This window comes from Ascaphus truei, chromosome 2, assembly GCF_040206685.1.
Source record: "Ascaphus truei isolate aAscTru1 chromosome 2, aAscTru1.hap1, whole genome shotgun sequence".
Taxonomy (NCBI): Eukaryota; Metazoa; Chordata; class Amphibia; order Anura; family Ascaphidae; genus Ascaphus; species Ascaphus truei.
Genome location: NC_134484.1, coordinates 234,103,704 through 234,118,055, shown reverse-complemented (window position 1 = coordinate 234,118,055; position 14,352 = coordinate 234,103,704). Strand labels below are relative to the sequence as shown.

Genomic DNA, 14,352 nt, shown 5'->3' with positions numbered 1-14,352 from the left:
CCCATTAATCACCTTAGCTTAGTAATAATAGGGTTAACCCCACCCTCCCCCGCTACCAACCCAGGAGGCTTAACCACCCTACCCGGGGACACCACCCCGCTACCCATTAATTGGCACAGTGTTGAAGCATGTCCATATAATATGGGCATGCTTTGCCACTATAGCAATAAATGGGGAAGCTAAAAAAACAGGCGAAACTAAAACACACTACATAGAAAAATAAACACATTACAAATGTTAATAAACCAATTGATTGGCACAGTGGTACATCATGCCCACTATGATTTACGATGATTTACCACTATCACAGCCAATGATCAGCCAAAAAAAATAAACAACCGCCAACAATATCAAATTTAATCAAACCATTCACCAAATAAACAACAATAAAGTAAACACAAAAAAATACCAGAAATCAATAAAGTAAATACCAAATAAGCACCAGAATTTAAAATCAAAACACCAAAAAACCATAAATAAATAAAAGAAAACTCCAAATAAACACCATTATTAAAAACCAAAGACCAAACATAAGCACAATTAAAAAGCAAACACCAAAACAATAACAGAAATTAAAAATAGAAAACACAAAAAAATCCCATTATTAGAAATCAAACCACAAAAGAAATATCAGAAATAATTAAAAGCAAACAACCAAAATACATTTAAAAGAAATAAAAGCAATCATTGGCAGGTAGAGAGAGCGCTGAAATGGATCAAACAGCGGTTCTACGATAGGGGTAACAAAGCGGACAAGCTTCTGGCCTCGAAACTAAGAGGCATTAAGACAAAGGTCCAGATCACAAAGATCAGAACCAAGAGCGGCCAAATCTTGTATAACGAGAAAGACATTGCGCGCGAGTTTGCAGAGTTCTACACAGACCTCTACAATCTCCACCCCACCAATCAGCCAAACGATAACGCCAGGAGGACCTCCGAGTACTTAACCCAGTGTAACCTCCCGTCCCTCACACAAGAAGAACTCGAGTTCTTAAATCAGAAGATAACCCAAGAAGAGCTAGATAACGCCATTTCCTCACTTAAAATAGCCAAGACACCTGGGCCGGATGGATTTTCCAACGGTTACTATAAGAAATTAGCAGCTCCCCTGTCCCCGCACCTTCTAGAAATGTTCAACTCTTTCTTACAAGGAGAACAGATCCCAGACACCATGTCAGCAGCCAACCTGGCTATCATACTTAATGAGGGCAGAGACCCGCTTCAGTGCGGTAGTTATCGCCCAATATCCCTACTAAACACTGACCTCAAGCTTTTCAGTAAAATTCTAGCAAACAGACTGAACCCTATTCTCCCAAGGGTAATTCATATAGACCAAGTGGGATTTGTGTCAGGAAGACAGGCCTCTGACAACACCCGCAAAATTATTGATATTATAGACCACGTGCACCTCAAACATTCCCAGGCCCTGATCCTCAGCCTCGACGCAGAGAAGGCCTTTGACCGAATCAAATGGTCCTTCCTTGACCAGACGATGCGCCAGTTCGGCTTTTCCAGCCCATTCCTCGAAGGGGTCCGAGCCCTTTATACTAACCCCACGGCTCTGTTAAAACTTCCAGGTGGCCGCTCCAACCCAATAAAAATCCAAAACGGCACCAGGCAAGGCTGCCCCCTATCCCCTTTACTCTTCGCCCTGGCCATAGAGCCCCTAGCCGCTCGGATCAGAGCTGAACCCACTGTAAAGGGCATCCTAGTCGGAGACAGGGAATATAAAATCTCCCTGTTCGCCGATGACATTATTCTTACCCTATCGGAACCGCTCACCTCCCTCCCCAACCTAGAGAAACTCCTAGACCAATTTGGCCGCCTATCAGACTATAAAGTTAACACAGACAAATCAGAGGCCCTCAATATTTCCCTGCCAGATCCCATATGGACAACCTTACAAAAGAATTTCAAATATAAGTGGAATAGTTCCCACATTAAGTATTTAGGGATAAAAATAGCGAGCTCATACGGCTCACTATATCAAACCAACTACCCCCCCTCTTCCGTCAGATCAAAAGAGATCTTGAGGCCTGGCAGACCCACCAGATCTCCTGGTTCGGCAGAATAGTATCCACCAAAATGAATATCCTTCCCCGTTTGCTCTATTACTTTCAGACCCTCCCTGTCCCTGTCCCACTAGCAGAACTGCGGAATATCTAGACCCATATCCTGCGCTTCATCTGGCAGCAACAAAGAGCCAGGGTCCCACGGTCGGTACTCCTGGCGTCGAGGACGAGGGTGGATCTGGGGGCGCCGGATGTATTCCGATATTACCAGTCAGCCCAGCTGAGGCAGGCGGTGGTGTGGAACAACCTCCCGGCCTCTAATTGCTGGTTAGAGATAGAGACGCATCACACGTCCCCCACCCCCCTCTCAGCCCTACTATGGACCCAAGCCCACAAAAGTAGGAAGCCCCTGAGACTCAGCCTGGGGGCGATGAGATGCACGTGGTCGACATGGTTAAAAACCAAAGGGAAATATGGCCTAGCTTCAACCCCCTCTCAATTGACCCCCTTATTCGGGAACCCGGATTTCCCGCCCGGTTGTTCCCGAACCCAATTCAGCCAATTCCAAGGCCTAAACATCAGAGTGTTTGTGGACTTGCTGGAAGACGATGAGGTCATGCCCCTCCGGGAACTGCGAATTAAATTAACGTCCCCTGATCTCCCTATATTCCAATACCTACAGATCAGGCACTTCCTGAGAACCCAATCCCCTAGTCTAAAATTCCCACCGCGCTCCAGATTTGAGACCCTATGCCTCAGAGGCGAGTACCAAAGGGGCCTCATCTCGGAGATATACAAAACACTGGAGTCGGCTCAGCCCCCCCCTAACCATTCATATATGCAAAGGTGGAGCGAAGACCTGAACACCAACATAGACCTTGAGGACTGGGAGGATATCTGGGAGGTAGCTACCAAAACATCAATCTGTTCCATCACAAAAGAAAACATCTACAAAATATTATTTCACTGGTACCTGGCCCCGAGTAGACTGAGCCAAATCTACCCAGGCACCCCCGACGAATGCTGGAGGGGATGTGGTCAAAGGGTAGACATGTCCCACATTTGGTGGACATGCCCGGAGATCCAAAGATTCTGGACCCGGATCCAGAGCCTCCTGACCGAGACTCTGGATGCAGAAATACCACTGGACCCCCTGACCTACGTGCTGGGAAAACCAGTCGATGACCTCCCCGCCCCCACGGCTACACTCACAGCAGTGATCCTAACGGCCGCCAGATGCTGCGTAGCAGCGGCTTGGAAGAAAGTCAAAGCCCCTTCCAGAAGAACGGTAATCACTAGGATAGATGGAATTATGAGTATGGAAAGATTGACGGCAATGCTGAAGCAAAAAATGCCGCAATTTTACACAACCTGGGAACCTTGGCCGGGATCAGGAACCCCTATTCTGACACAAACCTTATCGCAGCCCTAGGCCCCAGATCTCCGAACCCCAAAGCTGCCCACCCCTACTATTCCGCCCCCCCCATCCCTCTTTCCCCCCCCTCTCTCTTTCCAAGTCGTTCCCAACTATCCACCCTCCCTTCGTCACCCCCTCTCTTTTTCACCACTGAAAATGGGAAAATGGATTATTGTGTGTCATCAACTGCCCCCATGCCATGTACATGTAATGCGCCTCATTGCTATGATGGCTTGATTGCAAATGTTTGTAACATGTACCAATACGCTGACTGACACCAATAAAGGAAAAATATTTAAAAAAAAAAAAAAAAAAACACTGACATAAAAAAAAAAAAAAAAAAGCAATCATTGGCCAAAAAATGCATTGCTTGTCACTGTATGTATTTATAGCCCTAAAGGGGCATACATAAATACTTTGGCAATCAATGGGCAATGAAAAAAGTACAAATAAAAAAAAATTCAATGAAAAAACCTGCAAAATTAAAATAACATACATGGTTTTTCTTCCTTTAGATGTCTTCACCCTCTGATTCCTGGGGTCTCAGGAAGCTCTCGAACAAAGAAGCCAGGTCCTCAGATACAGTAAGTTGTTTTTTTCTTCTTTCTTTTCTTCATCTGTTAATTGTAATCCAATTTGGGGTCTTCTTCACCAGGGAGGCTGCCAGGCGGTTCCCCTCTCCCCCCGCCCTGTACCCACATGTAACATACAAATAAGGACAGGAAACCAGAACTGGAGGTATAAAAGGCAGCGGCTATTTATTTATACAAAAACGTAACAGGGGGTAAATGCTACTCCCTGCCAGAGTGCTCCTTTGACAAGAGGGGGAGGAGATGGTCAGCCGGCCCTTGAACCGCTAACCACGTGTCCCTTTCGCGAGCGGGCTCTCGAAGTAATGAATACATGACCACGCCCACTCGTACTCCCCCTCGGGCTCAAATAGTCCAGTTCCCAGTCTGGCAAGAACAAGCACCTACCCCCCAAGAGCCGCCACGACAGAGGCACACCGGTCAACAACCCCTCCTGCTCAGACCTTCGTTCCTTTAATTTTCAACAGAGTAACAACACTTCGCACTGTAACAGAACCAAGAAACATTAATAACACATAGAACAAAAATGAACACATAACAGGGAATACAATGGCACTGCTAACATTTCGCTGCCGATTGGTAATATGATTGCCCTGCACTACACTCAAGGGGATGTGTGTGTACAGGCCGCATAGCTCACCAGCAGGGCCTTATGTAGACCCAAGGGAAACTCCTCCTGGGTGGGGAGGGAAGTGTGGGGGGCGGGCCAGAGAGTGGAAGTCCAGCCCCCGGTCAGGTGACCCTCCCGCCGATGGCTGGGGGGTCGCTTTCTTCTGTATCTTCATCTGTAGTGCCCATTTTAATCCAATATGGAGGAGCTGTTGCTCCTTCACCTTCTTAGCATCAAATGAGACGGTACAGGCCTTATATATATATGACCTGTGACGTCACATTTGACTGAGAAATGTTTCCCACACAATCTGATTGGCTTGGATAACCATGTGACAGGCTGTGTCTCTGTATGGCCTATCAACTGTGATTATTGCTGGGATTATTCATGGCCTGCACAGACTTTCTTGCGGTAGCCGGATCGCTGTTAACCAGAGACCATCCCCCAAGCGAAGCGTGGATCACATACCGCGCTGACGTCACAGATCACGTGACCCGGAAGCAGGACAACTTTGAGGAAGCAGGACAACATTGCGCTGAGGACAGGAGACTTGGACTGAAGGAACAGACTCAGCAGAATATCATGGATGTTGCGGTGGACCCGGTTTTGATTTCACAGCTTGTCATCTTACACTACTGTGTGCACAAATACTACTTATGTCTGTGAGTGATTTCAACCGTTTTTCTTGTCATATTAAAAACCAGTCTTCACTATGAGCCTTGCCCTCTCTTCTTCTTTTAATTTTTTCTTGTACATTTTGGACCTGTGGGTTGGATCCTCAGAAGAGAGCTGTATTCTCGTATGGACTTTTGCTTTGCTGGACATTATTAAGATATGTATATATGTTTTGTGGGTTATATATTGTGATTTTGTTTAATAGAATCTTTATTTATAACTATTTTACTTATTCTACCCTCACTGGCATGAGCGCTTAGCTGATTCAATTATATTATCAACTGGATAAGGGGCATCTACCCCTTACTTAAAGTTTACTAGTGATCAAAGAATTTATATATCAGCAATTAGAATTCCATATTATATGGGCATGTTTTAACACTCTGCCAATCAATGGGTAGCGGGGGTGGTATCCCTGGGTAGGGTGGTTAGGCCTCCCGGGTGGTTAGGGGGAGGGTGGGTTAACCCTTTAATTATTATAGCGGTTACTAACCGCTAAAGTGATTAAGGTGATTAAGGGGTTGGGGGCCATTAGATTATATATTTTTAATTTTTTTTATTGTACTTGTCATGGGAGACCAGTACTTTTACACCGAAACTACCGGGATCACTAGCACCAGACCGGACAAAGTTTTTGAATAAAATGAGGTTTGTTCTGGCAAGCCAGCAGACAAAACAATGATGCACAAAACAAAATACCAATAAGAATACCAACTGGGTACCTGCGGAGTAGACTCTAGTCTGGCTAGGTGCAGGGGTCTGCTTCAAGAAGGCTTGCCCTGTCCGCTTCTCATCCAGGATATCAGAGTGCTGATCACACTGCAGCCACATTGACATGTATCTCCAGCTGGTCACAGTCAAGATCCAAACTCCTTCACAGAATGTCTTTCAGATAGTCTAGTGCTCTGATCAGCAGCTCCCCTTATATAGCCCTTGGTGGCTATCGTTTACATGGGACAGGGGCTGCTGGCCAACCAGAGCACGGATTTAGTTGGTACCACAAAAGCCAGAGGAGGGACAGTCAAGACCTCCCACAGGGTTAGGAGCCTCAGAGTCTGGGCAGTACAATGCCCTTACTCCCAGATCTGGTTTTAATCCTATAATTTCTATGGGAAGCTTCAACTAAGTGGACTGCTGAGTCTTTGGCCATAGAAATGACAGTAACAGTGAAATATCTAATTTACTTTCTTGCAGGGCTGACACCCAAAGCACAATATAGTGATTTACACACAGACCACAAATCACATCATAAGACAATGCCGGCTTTCTAAACTGGGCGAACGATTGAAGAATACATGCTTTGAAATACATTCTTACAGACATGGGTTACATTTACACATCCCATGTTCTTCCCCAGATATTAAAGTACATTTGGCCGAATAAACCTTACAGAGGTGGCGAAAGGATTTAGGGGTAGCTAGCTGGGCTTCATCCCAGTTTTGTGATGCCAGCTACCCTTACCGTCACAGTACTGTTGCTGTTTCTGCCCATGGGGGACAAGGACAGTGATGAGGATGAAGACACCTGTGGGATGACCCGAAGGCCCCTGGACATCCGCAGGGACTACCCGAGGACACTCGTGGGACACCCACGGGGACCACCTGAGGACCCCCGGACACCTGCAGGGACCACCCGAGGACCCCAGGACACCCGCGGGGGCCACCCGGAGACCCCCACCGGCCTCAGGATTGATACCAATGCTTTAGAAAATACATGCTTTTATGCATCTCTCAATCTTTTTTGCGCCAGCCATTAGCTGGTGCAAAAATATTGCGAGCTTTTATACACGATAAACTTATCACAGTTTTGTGAATAGCTGTTGCTGGCAAAAATGGCGCTTTTGCCTTTCTTTGGCCTATTGGATGACTTTTTTTTGTCTCTGGCTGTTTATGGGCGTTAAAAAGCCATTATAGCGCGATACTGCACTGCTACCACTGCTTTGTGTATAGCAGATCAGGCAGTAGCGCGCTATAAGGGCATTTATCACCCATTAAACCACTTATCAGTGCTTTTTGAACAGGCTCTTTAGTGTTACTTTGCATCAAAAATGATGTGGAAAGTTCTATGTAGCAACAAACTGAACAAATGACAATGATGTGTTTACTAGGTTAAGACTTGGTGTCCTGTTGTTAAAACTTCTGAAGACTACACTAGTTTATGTTTAATTCTTATATTTAAAAAAAAAGGCGCATGGAAATGTTTGTAAACATTATAACGTATAATTTCGGTTGGTTTAAATGTCCGTATCTCTTTTGTTTTGTATACCTTTATCTAAGTGGTACACTGACACGCGCTGGGCCACGATTATATTCAATGGCATTTTCACTGGGGTTGAACAAACACGATTGCCAATGAACCCCCTGCTATTCATTGTCCACGTTGTAAATAAATGCAAAGAAAACAGTTCAATCTTATAAAAACAATACCAAAGTTCTTACCTGTGCCAGATTTTTTTAAACCATGAATCACTTAAGTTTAAAGTTACTATTTCTTCAATTTGATGCTGCACAAGAGTTTGTGAGTAATTCTTTATAGTCTGAAGCTGCCGTTTTGGGCCATTATGGTGAAAAATCCCCATTGACTTTAATGGGGCTTTTTGGTTCCAACAGTCACTTTGGGTAATAGAAAATAAGGCCAGCTGTCTCTAAGATATAAGAAATGTGGGGCTACACTTAAACATCCCAGAACAGAATTTAAAGATTGGTGCGCATCATGGTAACCAGAAATGCCAAAGTAAGACTGCGAGATGCGATATATACACTTATTTATTTTATTTTTGACAATACATATTTTTACATTTTTATTTCCGTTGGTCGTCTTGGTCCTAGTACAGCAGTGTTTCCCAACCCCAGTCCGCAGGGAAACCCAACAGGTCAGGTCTTAAGAATATCCCTGCTCCAGCACAGGTGGCTCAGTCAAAATAACTGAGCCGCTGATTGACCCACCTGTGCTTGAGCTGACACACCTGCTTGAGTTGACCTGACCTGCTGGGGTTCCCTGAGGACTGGAGTTGGGAAACACTGTATTACAGCAAAGGGGCTTTATGCACATTGCTATTAAAGCAATCACGGTTTTAATGTGTTTAAGAACACTGTCAATAAGAAGTGCAGGATAATAGAACCTATTGTGTTAAAACGCCATTCCACATACCTGGCAACGTAACTAAAAGGTGTCCAGTAAATGCTACTACTTGTACCATGTGTTTTTGAACAGATATTCCCATCACTGGAAGGGCAGCTCAGAATACAGGGGTGCGTGATAAGGATATGAAGAATGTAAGCAAGTGTAGGTTAACACTTACTGGAGATACTCATTGTATTTCAATATAATTTGATTGATGGATTAGCGTGGAAATGTAACTGATGTCAAATGAACGCTGAGGACTAACACGTAGTTCTTACAAGTCTCATCATCTGATTTTCAGTTGCTTAGGTTTACTTAATCCATTATCTGAAACAGTTCAGCAACTTCAGGGCTGTAAGAGTTTGTCTAACATCAGGCCTACAGTTACTTTAGCACTATATTTACTAAGTGTGCTAAGGCTAAGCCACAAGTAACTTTATGGCTGGATCGGGCACTAGCACTCCCATTCCATTGTATGGGCAAAAAGATGTCTTATACTGCTGTAACTGTAAGCTGTCCTATCGTTTAGTACATATGGGCTTTAGAATCTTAATGGGGAGGTCTTTAGATCGTAGCCAACATTTTGTTACAGTCATATTTTTAGCTAGTTTAGGTAAAATAGTTAGTCGTTAACAAAAGGATCGATGTAACTGGCTGTACATTTAAACAGCCAATATTACTGTATGTGAACAGGTTGGTGTCCAATGTATGAGTTTGTTAAATATCCTTATTCTGGATAATACAGCATGTATCATTTTGTTTTAGACACAATGGTTCTAATAAGGTATAAACCAAAATATCAGAGGTCGTGAAATTAATATTACATTTTCATAGGAGGCCTGAATATGTGTATTTATTTTCCCTCTCTGCTATTCTAGAACAGGGGTGCTCAGCTCCAGTCCTCAAAGACCTTGCAACAGGTCAGGTTTTAACTGAGCCACGTGTGCTGAAGCAGGGATATCCTTCAAACCTGACCTATTGGGTGATATTAAGGACTGGAGTTGAGAACCTCTGTTCTAGGCAACGCTCAGGTGAAGCGTTAGTACATAAAACCCCGAACACTGCAGAATTTTCTCACCATGTTATACTGTACATGCAATCAGTGCATTTTGGTTAAAGATACAAACATGAAGCATATGATGAAGATGACGATGCTGAATTCAAAAACCACATAGAGAGCGTTTATATGCTAACTATAATCTCTACATTTGAAAGTGTATAAAAACATACGTTGAAATATGGTGCAAATATATACGTTGGTGTGGAATTAATAAACAATGTAAAATGTATACAATATTACAATATGTATATGAAACGAGTCAGTATGATAGCAGAGTTTGTGGACCATTCCCCTTTTTTACCGTTGTGGAGACATGGAAGAAATGGAAGATCGAAGCTACTGATCGTTAGCCCGTTGTTTCAGAGCGGCTTTCCCTCTTCAAGCTAATGATCAGCGCAGAACAAATTCATTCTAAATACCCCTAAAGGTACAAATTAATACACAACTCCATTAGTGGCTTAACTATGTCTGTGAAATGTGAAACGGTTTAGTAAGAAATGTGCCCATGCCTCCAGGTTTAGTTTACACTATGTTTGGCCTATTCACGCACTTTTGCACAAATCCATATATACTCCTGTGGAGTTTGCATATTTTGCACTTCCGTCAATAACTATCGTGAAATCAGTGATATCCGCCTGTGTCTGAGCCTTCTCTGCCGTTGTACAAATTTAAGTGAAGCCGCAATTTTATTGCAAAGTTGCTAATTTATCAAAATGTTTGCTAGAGTAAATGTGCAATATTCGCCAGTTTTGCGAACGTGTGGAAAACTACACGTGTGCTATTTTAGGCACTGCTAAACCTTTGTAATTTACACACTGTCAGAGCAGTTAATCTTATTATAATAATCTTGTACCCCTACACTATCTATGCATTGTAAATATCATCAGCATTGCTTTGAAATAAATAATAACAGTCATTATTTTGTATCATAATTGCATGTTAAGACAGCAAAATCAAGTTGCTCTGTCACACGTGGCTTATTTTCCATCACTCTGCAATTACAGTAGATGTAAAACCTCATTCAGTCATTACTAGTCTGACTTTGATTTAATATAGGAGCATCAGTTTAGGAGCACAGCCCATAGCATTGAAAATCCTGACTGGTCCTCATAGTCGGTCACTATATATTGTCTAATGTAGCTGTTTGATCTGTTCTCAGACGAATATCCCCACTGAAGTCAAAGGGGATTTTTGAATCAAAACTGGCTGAACAGTGGCTTTGGAGAATATAGAATGACCCCCTTAAACTTGTACTGTACTTACATAGAAAAAAGAAAAAAACAGCGCAAAAAAACCTCATGGTGTAGTATTTAAAGAATATTTATAGAATAAAAAAGGTGATTATTGCACGTACATCAGGATAAAGCATATAACAACAGGACATGTTTTGGACGTGTTACCACTCTAGGAAACTGCTCCGTGTAGGCTCACTGTCTCTCTGGATGGTCCTCTTATCTTCAGTAACCGTCCCAGCAAGGGGTGCGCACCTCATTAGGAATTCACCCCACAGTGTGAGTCTCTGGTCTCCAGCGGGTCACTCGGCGGGAAGTTCAAACCTCTGTGAGGGATCTCCCGTCAGCTGTAACTGCAACAAGCGCTGTGTTCACACAGGCCGTTCCGGGTTGAGCCGCAGTCGTCCTGACGTCATCAGACGGCGTCCTTGTATCACTCCCGCCTGCTCGCGGATGGTGTAAGCGGTGAAAGTCCAAAAACATGTGCAGGAAATATGCTATATGTATAGACCACAATGGGTATTGATAAGAATAAAGATGGAACGCGCCCTCTCCTACGCGTTTCGTAATCGATACTTCTTCAGGGAATAACGGAGGGGGTGTAAGGGGCGGTTCTTATACACATAAACCTAATCTGATTGGCCACAATAAATTGACAGACAATCCCCACCTGGGGAGCCAATATTGCACATCAAATCAGGGTCTATGCACAGCACAACATTAAATAAAATACACATCATTTAATTTTAATACACATTTTGTAGTAAATCAAAACTTCTAAAAAATAAAGAGACAAAAGTTAGTAACATATTAAAAACAATACAAATATGAATACTATCGCTATCTCAGATTTAATGTTATGTGAATGAATATAATGGTTTAAAAGACAAAAGGGACTGGTTTTTAACACACAAACAGTGACTTTTGAGAGAAAGGGAAAGCCAGTAAAAATTATTTATTTAAAAATGTAAAGAATATATATATATGGGTTACATCAGTACTAAAAGGTAAAAAGGAGGAATTAAAAAAGAGACCAAACATCAATCTCTTCATTAAGACCTAGTGGAGATAGAGTTTGAAGTTTGTATATCCACAAGCTTTCTTGCTTGGACAATTTCTTATCTCTATCTCCACCACGTCTCCCTGCCTGAACAATTTGGATACCTATATATACGTCATATAGGAAGGGTCTGAGTTATGCTTAAGTTTAAAATGCCTGGATACGCTATGTTGCTCAAAGCCTATTTTAATGTTTCTAGCGTGTTCTAATATCCTGACTCTTAAAAATCTTTTTGTCCGCCCTACGTATTGGTATCCACAGGGACACTGTAAAAGATATACCACATGTGTTGACTTGCAGGAAATGCAGTCTTTGACAGTAAAATTTTCTTTAGTAGTGTTAGATTGAAAAGTTTTTCTATTTTGATTTAACATTTTGCAGGCTTTGCATTTACCACAGCAATAGAGTCAGGATATTAGAACACGCTAGAAACATTAAAATACCGCGGACGGAAGTGACGTCGACAGACGTGAGTCCCTGAGGAAGTAGAGTGACATCTACGAAACGCGTAGGGCTAGTGGCATAGCCACTGTTTGATTGACTTTGGACGTTTATGGTCGTTTGGCTTTGGAGACCTGCTTTTCATTCTGCCTGCCAGCTGTCCCTTTAAGGCCACGGGTACTATCGCGCGCGGGCGCGCAGAGACTTCCCGTTGCTCCGGAGGAGGAAGTGAGGCGTGTGTCTACACGCGGTGCAGAGCTGTGGACCCCGCACACCAGCCTCCACGGCCGGAGAGGTTCCGGCTACCATCATAGGGACTGACTGGAGTTTGAGCCGCAGTGGAGCAGAGACATCACCCGGCAGGGAGACCATCTCTATCTAGGACTTGTTCCTACCATGCGAGTTTAAGCCTTGCTGTCTGTAAGTAGGGCTCCAATTTTTGTGTCCCAGATGACCTGCGGTCCTTTGTCTTGGCATAGTTCTTCTTTTTAATAAATAGTTGTTTTAATTGTCGCTAGGATTCTTAATTGTCTGTATATATTAGTGCATTACTGCTCACCCTACAGTGTTGCGCTATGATTTTTGTTTGTTTGTGTTTATTTCTTTGCATGGTCTGTCGAGCAAGTGTGCGGATCCCTTGAGGAGTACAGGACATTCCACTGACAATTTGGCGCCAGGTTTTTCTCTATTTTATTGTTTTTAATATGTTACTAACTTTTGTCTCTTTATTTTTTAGAAGTTTTGATTTACTACAAAATGTGTATTAAAATTAAATGATGTGTATTTTATTTAATGTTGTGCTGTGCATAGACCCTGATTTGATGTGCAATATTGGCTCCCCAGGTGGGGATTGTCTGTCAATTTATTGTGGCCAATCAGATTAGGTTTATGTGTATAAGAACCGCCCCTTACACCCCCTCCGTTATTCCCTGAAGAAGTATCGATTACGAAACGCGTAGGAGAGGGCGCGTTCCATCTTTATTCTTATCAATACCCATTGTGGTCTATACATATAGCATATTTCCTGCACATGTTTTTGGACTTTCACCGCTTACACCATCCGCGAGCAGGCGGGAGTGATACAAGGACGCCGTCTGATGACGTCAGGACGACTGCGGCTCAACCCGGAACGGCCTGTGTGAACACAGCGCTTGTTGCAGTTACAGCTGACGGGAGATCCCTCACAGAGGTTTGAACTTCCCGCCGAGTGACCCGCTGGAGACCAGAGACTCACACTGTGGGGTGAATTCCTAATGAGGTGCGCACCCCTTGCTGGGACGGTTACTGAAGATAAGAGGACCATCCAGAGAGACAGTGAGCCTACACGGAGCAGTTTCCTAGAGTGGTAACATGTCCAAAACATGTCCTGTTGTTATATGCTTTATCCTGATGTACGTGCAATAATCACCTTTTTTATTCTATAAATATTCTTTAAATACTACACCATGAGGTTTTTTTGCGCTGTTTTTTTCTTTTTTCTGTATTAGTTGGACAGCTGAGCCATCCCCCAGAAACTGCAGCATAAAACCTCCCTATTAAGGTTGTATATTAATTTGTTCACAATATCACTTAACATTTATATACCACTAATGAGCGCATTATCTGTTTTATTCACTGTACTTACATGTAGGACCAACATGAGCCAACGTGCAGTGACATGTTTAATACAGTGGGTCAAAAGTAGGTGGCTGGGGAACCTTCAAAATCAACTTTTCTAAATCTTGTTTATATTTTGCAAATTTTTCATTTGATTCCATTTACAAAAGGAGCTTTGAACTTTGTTTTCCCCAACCCAATAATAAGATAATCGGATGTATTAATGCCCCTGCCTGTAAAATACAGATACATTTCCTATTAAATGATTTTACGATTTTTAATGAAAAGTAAAGGGAACCATTCCAAATTATTCCAGAAACCATTCCAAATTATTTATGCGTGTGGTTTTTTTCCACCAATCATTTTGTTATATTAAATATGTCATACGAATTAGTTACATCTTGTCCTTCTAGAGCAGGGGTGGCCAACTCTGGTCCTCAAGACCCCCCAACAGTGGAGGGTTTCAGGATATTCCTGCTTCCGCATAGGTAGCTCAATCGGTGGCTCAGTCATATACTGAGCCGCCTATGCTGAAG

The 14,352-nt window shown here is 43.0% G+C and overlaps 1 protein-coding gene across 10 annotated transcripts in view; it reads right to left on the bottom strand.

The window, feature by feature from the left end:
- LOC142487165 (poly(rC)-binding protein 3-like) overlaps positions 1-14,352 on the bottom strand; it is an 895,499-nt gene that overhangs the window by 106,072 nt on the left and 775,075 nt on the right. The gene's annotated exons all lie outside the window — the stretch shown is intronic.